The following is an 8,368-nucleotide window of genomic DNA, read 5'->3' as shown; positions in this document are numbered from 1 at the left end:
AGACGCTACAAATTTTGAGTTAAAGCCAATGATATTTCAAATGTTGCAAACAGTTGGGCAATTCAATGGATTGCTAAATGAAGATCCTCATCTCCATCTTAAATTGTTCTTAGAAGTAAGTGATGCTTTCAAAATTGTTGGAGCAATACAAGATGCCTTAAGGCTGAGGCTCTTTCCTTATTCCTTAAGAGATCGAGCAAGAGCATGGTTAAATTCATTACCATCTGATTCCATCACTACATGGGATGAATTGGCTGATAAATTCCTAATGAAATATTTCTCACCAACAAAAAATGTAGAGTTGCGGAATGAGATTACTTCCTTTTATCAACTTGAAGATGAGAGTTTGTACGAGGCTTGAGAAAGGTTCAAGGAATTGCTCAGAAGGTGTCCTCATCACGGTATTCCTTGTTGCATTCAATTGAAAACTTTCTACAATGGGTTGAATCCGAGTACAAGGTTAATGGTGGATGCTTTAGCAAATAGAGCTCTGTTATCCAAATCTTACACTGAAGCTTATGAAATTCTGGAAAGAATTGCCAATAATAATTACCAGTGGCCTTCAGCCAGGCAACCATCAGCAAGAGGATCAGTAGGGGTACATAACATTGATGCAATTATAGCCTTATCAGCACAAGTTACTTCATTGACTAATATGGTAAAAGCCCTGACATCTGCTCCAGCAACAGCAAAGCAAGTTACTGCACTCTCTTGTGTATACTGTGGTGAGGAACATGACTTTGATAACTGTCCAGGGAATCCAGGTTCAGTAAACTATGTGGGTAATTTCAATCGACAACCTCAGAACAAACCATATTTAAATACTTACAACCCTGGCTGGAAGTAACACCCAAATTTCTCATGGAGCAATCAGACACAAAATGCTCCAGCATTCAATGAACAGAATAGAAACACACAGTCACCTGGTTTTCATCAGCAGAGTCAAGGGCAAAAGCAAATCAGTCAGGATCCAATCATTTCATTGGAAACACTGATTAAGGAATATATTACAAAAAATAAAGCAATTGTGCAGAGTCAAGCTGTATCTTTGAGAAACCTGGAGAATCAAATGGGACAACTAGCCACAGTAATGAGCAGCAGAACTCAAGGAAGCCTAACTAGCAATACAGAAGATCCTAGGAGAGAGAGCAAAGAACACTGCAAAGTAATTAGTTTGAGATCTAGAAAGAATGTTGATATACCAGTTGAGGTGACTAAAAATGGGATGGAATGCAATTCAACATAAAAACCAACTTAAAAGGGAAGCCTGTTACAGTAAACTCCCCATCAAGACACTGATTTCACAGGCCAAGCTACAGCAATTGCCAAAGAAATTCAACCAGATATTGCTGAAAAAGAAGGTGCAACACCAGTAGCCACAACCTGCACTAACTTAAACAAACAGAGTTTGGTACCTCCTGAATCTAACTAGCATTTTAGACATCCACCACCCTTCCCTCAAAGGTTCTAGAAGCAAAAACAAGACAAGCAGTTCAGCAAATTCCTGGAAGTGCTGAAGCAATTGCACATAAATATATCTTTTGTGGAAGCTTTGGAGCAAATGCCAAATTATGTGAAATTTCTAAAAAATACCTTGGCACGAAAAAGAAGGCTGGGAGAGTTTGAAACTGTTGCTTTAACACAGGAAAACAGTCATATGCTCCAAAGTAAAATTCCCACAAAATTAAAAGAACCAGAGAGTTTTACAATACCCTGCTCTATAGGCATTAGGTATGCTGGCAGAGCACTTTGTGACTTGGGGGCTAGTATTAATTTGATGCCATTATCAGTATTTAAGCAGCTTGGAGTAGGGGAATGCAGACCAACAACAGTCACTCTGCAATTGGTTGACAGATCTCATGCATACCCTGAAGGAAAAATAGAGGATGTACTGGTGAAGGTTGATAAATTCATCTTTCTAGTGGATTTCATTGTATTGGATTTTGAAGTTGATAAAGAGGTACCCATTATACTTGGAAGACCTTTTCTAGAAACTGGAAAGACTCTGATAGATGTTTAGAAAGGAGAGCTCACCATGAGAGTGAATGATCAGCAAGTCATATTTAATGTACTAGAGGCTATGAGAAACCCTGATGAAGTAGAAGACGGTAATTTCCTGAGTGTAGTAGATTTTGTTGTCGCAGACAGAATGGATAGATGCTGCAGTAAAGCATTTGACAGAGTCAATACCTTTGATGATGTAGAAGAGGAAGATGTTGCAGCAATTCAGACAAATTGGATGGAAGAAAAGTAATCTGATAGGCACACCAGATTCATTGAGCATCTGAATATTTCAGACAGGGAAGTAAAAATAATTTTACCATCTATTGAATCACCTCCTAGTCTTGAATTAAAATTGTTACCTTCACATTTAAAATATGCTTATCTTGGTCAAAATAACACACTATCTGTAATCATATCTTCTACTTTGGATGCAAGTCAAGAACAGAGTTTAGTAGATTTGCTTGGAAAATACAGAAGAGCAATTGGATGGACCATGGCAAATATAAAGGGGATAAGCCCATCAATTTGCATGCATAAAATCTTGTTAAAAGATTGCTTTAGCAATTCAGTTGAGCACCAGAAAAGGTTGAACCCTATCATGAAAGAGTAGTGAAGAAGGAAATCATCAAATGGTTAGATGCTGGAATCATATACCCAATATCAGACAATTCATGGGTAAGCCCAGTTCAATGTGTTCTAAAGAAAGGAGGGATAACAGTAATGGCTAATGAGAAGAATTAACTTATTCCTACAAGGACAATGACTGGATGGAGAGTGTGTATGGATTACAGGAAGCTCAACAAAGCCACAAGAAAAGACCATTTCCCACTTCCATTCATAGATCAGATGTTGGACAGACTTGCTGGAAAACAATACTATTGTTTCTTAGATAGGTATTCAGGCTACAACCAGATTGCTATAACTCCAGAGGACAAGAGAAGACTACATTTACTTGTCCATATGGAACATTTGCCTTCAGAAGAATGCCATTTAGACTATGCAATGCTCCAACAACTTTTTAGAGATGCATGATGTCTATATTTTCTGATATGGTAGAGCAGACTTTGGAAGTTTTCATGGATGATTTCTCAGTTTTTGGAGAAACATACAGTAATTGTTTACACAACTTGGAAGAAATTCTTAAAAGATGTGAGATGACCAACTTAGTACTCAATTGGGAGAAGTGCCATTTCATGGTGCAAGAAGGAATAGTGCTGGGTCACAAGATATCCAAGGATGATATTGAGGTAGACAAAGCCAAGATAGAGGTAATAAATAAACTGCCACCTCCAACTTCAGTAAAAGGTATTAGGAGTTTTTTGGGCCATGCTGGATTCTACAGAAGATTCATTAAGGATTTTTCCAAAGTAGCTAAGCCGTTGTGTTCATGGCTGGAGCATGACAAACCATTTTACTTTGACAAATAGTGCCTTCAAGCATTTGGAGAATTAAAGAAAGCCCTGATCATTGCTCTAGTAGTTATATCTCCAGATTGAAATTTACCATTTGAATTGATGTGTGATGTTAGTGACCATTCTGTGGGAGCAGTATTAAGGCAAAGAAGGAATAAGGTTTTTCACTCCATATACTATGCAAGCAAAACTCTTACTCAAACTCAAATCAATTACACCACTATAGAGAAAGAATTGCTAGCAGTAGTATTAGCTTTTGACAAATTTCGAGCCTACTTGGTGGGTACTAGAGTGACTGTGTATACAGACCATGCAGCCATCAAATACTTAATTTCAAAGAAAGATGCCAAGCCAAGATTAATCAGATGGATATTATTGCTACAAGAATTTGATCTGGAAATTAAAGATAGAAAAAGGGACTGAGAATCAAGTAGCAAATCACCTGTCAAGGTTAGAAGTAGACACAAGCACATTGACAAGGAAAGACATCACTGAAACTTTTCCTGATGAACAACTGTTGGTGGTATACAATAAGCACAGATGCTGCAGCAGTCAGAATCTCCATGGTATGCAGATTTTGCTAACTATTTAGTAAGTGGATTGTTACCACCCAAGCTGAAGTTTCAAGAGAAGAAGAAATTTCTTCATAATGTTAGAAGCTACCAATGGGATGACCCACATCTATATAAGCTGTGCCCAGACCAAATAATACGAAGATGTGTTATAGAAGGAGAGATTCCCCATATACTGGAGTCATGTCATGCTGCAGCATATGGAGGACATTTTGGTGGTCACAGAACAACTGCTAAAGTATTGCAATCAGGTTATTACTGGCCAACTATATTTAAAGATGCTTATGCGTTTGTTAAATGTTGTGACAGGTGTCAAAGGACAGGGAACATAGCTAGCAGACATGAAATGTCATTGACCAATATACTGGAAGTGGAAGTTTTTTATGTTTGGGGAATAGATTTCATGGGACATTTTTCCCATTCTTTGGGAACTTATATATCCTTATTGTTGTAGATTATGTCTCTAAGTGGGTAGAAGCTGCAGCATTACCTACCAATGATGCTAAAACAGTAGTGGCTTTTCTTCAGAAAAATATTTTTTCCAGATTTGGCACTCTTAGAGCAATTATTAGTGACGAGGGTACATATTTTTGCAACAAAGTATTTACTGCAGCAATGATAAAATATGGAGTCAGACACAAGGTAGCTACAACATATCATCTATAGTCTAATGGTCAGGCTGAAGTATCCAATAGAGAGATAAAAAAGATCTTAGAAAAAGTGGTAAACCTAACAAGGAAGGATTGGTCTTTACACTTACATGATTCTCTATGGGCCTACAGAACAGCATACAAAATCCCACTCGGCATGTCCCCTTACCGAATTGTTTATGGTAAGGCTTGTCATTTGCCACTAGAACTAGAGCATAAAGCACATTGAGCACTGAAGAAATTAAATTGGGATATGCATGCTGCAGCAGAGCAAAGAAAACTTCAACTTTGTGAGCTTGATGAATTACGGCTATGTGCATATGAAAATGCAAGAATCTATAAAGAGAGGACAAAACAATGGCACTATAAGCATCTTCAGCACAAGAAATTCAACCTTGGTCAATTAGTGTTGCTCCACAATACAAGACTAAGATTATTTCCAGGAAAGCTCAAGTCACGATGGTCTGGCCCGTTTAAGCTGCTCAAAGTTTATCCTCATGGAGCTGTTGATCTTTTAGATGAACAAATAGGTCAAGAATTCAAAGTTAATGGACACAGGGTTAAGCACTACATACATCCAGCAGCAGAATGTTCCAAAGAGCTGTTACTCCTTAAAGAACCCAGCTATTGAGCAATGAAAGAAGGTCAGACTAAAGGACCTTAAATCAAGCGCTTCATGGGAGCCAGTCTATTGAGGAGATAGCCAATTCAAACCAATTTTGATATCCTTTGGTTTTATAGACAACTCTTCCTCTTTACCATTTTATTTTATCTTGTTTTTCCATATTAACCATTTATTTTTATCTTTTTACATTATTGCATTCTTTATTTTTGTTTTAATTTGATCTATTTATTGATTTTTATATAATTTTTGAATTAATTTTAGTTTGAAGTAAGTGTGACAATTGAATTCCATATTGACAAGTGAGAGTGTATGATGGCAGAATGCAGAGGTGAGCCACGTGTCAGAAGCTTTAGTGTGGAGTATGTATTCGTTGTTAGATTAAGCGAATGGGTGCTGCAACAACTAATTTTACCGTTACAGTAAATTAAAAGCTGGAGCCTTTCATTTACCGTTAGAGATGCAATCGTGACAGATGGACGCATGCATATGGATAGAAATTGTGGAAACAAATCTCCGACATTAAAGCTTTAATTTCAATGGCCACTAATTTTGGGGATATGCACATTTAATTCAAATTTTTTATTCCCTCAATTATCTCTAGTTCCCATATTTATCTTTAAATTAAAGTCTATTATAAAAAGGAGTCACTGTGCTTAGTGCTTTACGCCACTATTCCCCATCTCCTTCGCAAATCCAACTCTCATAATTCTTAACTTCTTCTTCTCTTTTTACTCTCAGGAACAGTAGCTTCAATTTGTTACTGCTACAGCAATGCTGAGATACAAGAAAACAGCTAGCTGCCTCAAAGATCCATCACGCTTCCAGAGTTACCACACCGAAGAAAAATATGAAGAATTCATAGAGCCACATAAGATTCTGCAAGAGAAAAGGTTTCAATTCCCAGAACAACTCATTGGAATTGTACAAACAATTCATAATGTTGCAGCAAAGCGAGGATGGTTAGAGTTTTACAAATACCCTCGTGATCATGTGCTTCAAGTAGTCAAAGAATTTTACGCCAATTTGGTAAGCCCTGATCAGCACAACATCTGGGTAAGAAACACATTTGTTCCATTAGATTCCCGAGTTATAAATGCTTTTTATAATTTACCTGCTAAAATCACTTGTGAGTATGCTAAGTTGCGTGATAAGTTAACCCCGAAAAGTTGGACCACCATTTTCACAACTCTTACTATCGAAGGGGCATCATGGGCTAATGAGGAAGGGCTTGTAGTTAATAGGATAGATCTGAAACCAATTGCTAAGGTGTGGGTGAAATTTTTGAAATCTAGGCTTATGCCCATCACTCACACCACTACGGTTTCACAAGAGACATTGGTTTTGCTATATGTCCTTGTTCGAGGGCTTCCTATAGATGTGGGTAGCATCATTGCAAAAGAAATCCGAGAGTGTGCAGTCAAGACTCACCGAATTGCTGCCTTGCTATTTCCTTCACTTGTCACTAGCATTTGTGTAGTTTCAGGTGTTCGGCTTGAAGCCAGAGATGATTATGTTAAGAATGATGTTGCATTTACGGCACGTACAATTGAGAGGGTTGCTGGCGAGAGTGCTGGAACAACCACTGAACCAGTTGTTGTAACAGGAGCAAGACGAACTATTGGCTTAGAACAGACCATCTAGGCACTCAGCACCAGTATCACTCAATGTGTGGAAGCTCAACAGAGGGAAAATGGTCGATTTTGGAGTTATCTACAGCATTTGGACAACCAACTACACCAATTTGCTCTATACATGAAGTACACTCACCGAAACTTCCCTGATTCACTGCTCTAGTAGTACAATTTCGACACCAACACTACAGGTGCTCCAGCAAAAGCCAGTGACGAAGCCACTGCCACAGATGCACCAGCAGAGGAAGCCGCAATTGAACCACAAGCAACGGTGGACTCAGAGGATGCTGAAACATCTGACCCACCTGAGGACGAAGGTGACAAGTTTGGGACTGATAGCTCACCCTCAGAGGCAGAGGACAATTCAAAGCAAGAACGTGGGGGAAACAACCATCCCAACCCAGTCCAAAACTAGGAAGCAGCACATTATTCAAGAAGAGGGGGAGGAAGACCTTGAAGAGGAACCGTCTATTCCAGTCTTTATTGGCAAAGGGAAGGACAAGGGTAAATAAAAAATGGCAACACCTCCAGCCTCTAAAGATGAAATTGAGCAAATTGATGCCGAGCTGACTGCTGTAGCAGCCAAAGTTACGCCTACAACTGAGCAAGCCAAGCAACTATTGGCGATAATTGCCGCCATCACAGCTAAGGGTCAGGCAGCTGATGCATCAACTCCTATTCCTCCCCAACAAACTCCTAGCCAGCTTGTTCGCACCAGCCCGCGACAGTCCAACAAAAGAAAAGACAGTACTTCTAAGGGCCCTGCTACAACAACCCTATCTACAACTCCTCTCAGCAACCCCGCAACGAAAAAGACAAAGACATTGCCAGCTACTTCACCACAAGCTTCACCAAAAGATAAGCTGCGCAGTGCATCTAAGAAGCGTTGATAGCATCCCGTTATGAGCTGCAATCGCCACCATAGGGGAGTATTCTGTCCTTACTCTTATAAAAAAAAAATTTGTTTGTCAATTTGTGTGGTAGTTTCGTAAGGTCTTCCATATCCTTATCCAGTTGTGTGCCTTTGTTCTGTATGCTTGTGCGAACACAACATCTCTCAAGTTTGGGGGGATTGTTTCTGAATGAATACGTTTAGATTTGTATGCATGTGTTCATGTTTGTGTGGTGTGAAGCTCTGTTGTCTAGTATTTGTGTATGAATTTGAATACTTAATGAAGATAAATTGAGTGTTATGCAGTATTATAAGAATGCCAAGTAGAGATAAGTTATAGATGAAAGTGAAATTCTGTCCTGACACTTAAACTTTGGTTGAATTGTATGAGACTGCTAGAGCAAAACCAGAAGAATAGAGCAGATCCTAAGTTTGGGAGGAGACGCAAGTTTGATTAACTGTGATTTCTATGAAATACAATCTGTTCCAATGGCTCAAGTTGCTGAGTAACCAGATCTGAGTATGCACCCCATATGCAGAATTGTGTTCAAAGGTAGCAAGAGTTATGAGCAATGCTGTAGC

The 8,368-nt window shown here is 38.8% G+C and overlaps 1 non-coding gene across 1 annotated transcript; it reads right to left on the bottom strand.

The window, feature by feature from the left end:
• Window positions 1-297: 297 nt before the first annotated feature.
• Window positions 298-405, bottom strand: LOC112495686 (small nucleolar RNA R71). Its single transcript, XR_003062015.2, has one exon. It is a non-coding gene; the product is annotated as a small nucleolar RNA R71 (small nucleolar RNA).
• Between the last annotated feature and the right edge of the window lie 7,963 nt (window positions 406-8,368).

This window comes from Citrus sinensis, chromosome 9 (genome assembly GCF_022201045.2).
Source record: "Citrus sinensis cultivar Valencia sweet orange chromosome 9, DVS_A1.0, whole genome shotgun sequence".
Lineage (NCBI taxonomy): Eukaryota > Viridiplantae > Streptophyta > Magnoliopsida > Sapindales > Rutaceae > Citrus > Citrus sinensis.
This window is presented reverse-complemented; position numbering and strand designations above follow the sequence as displayed.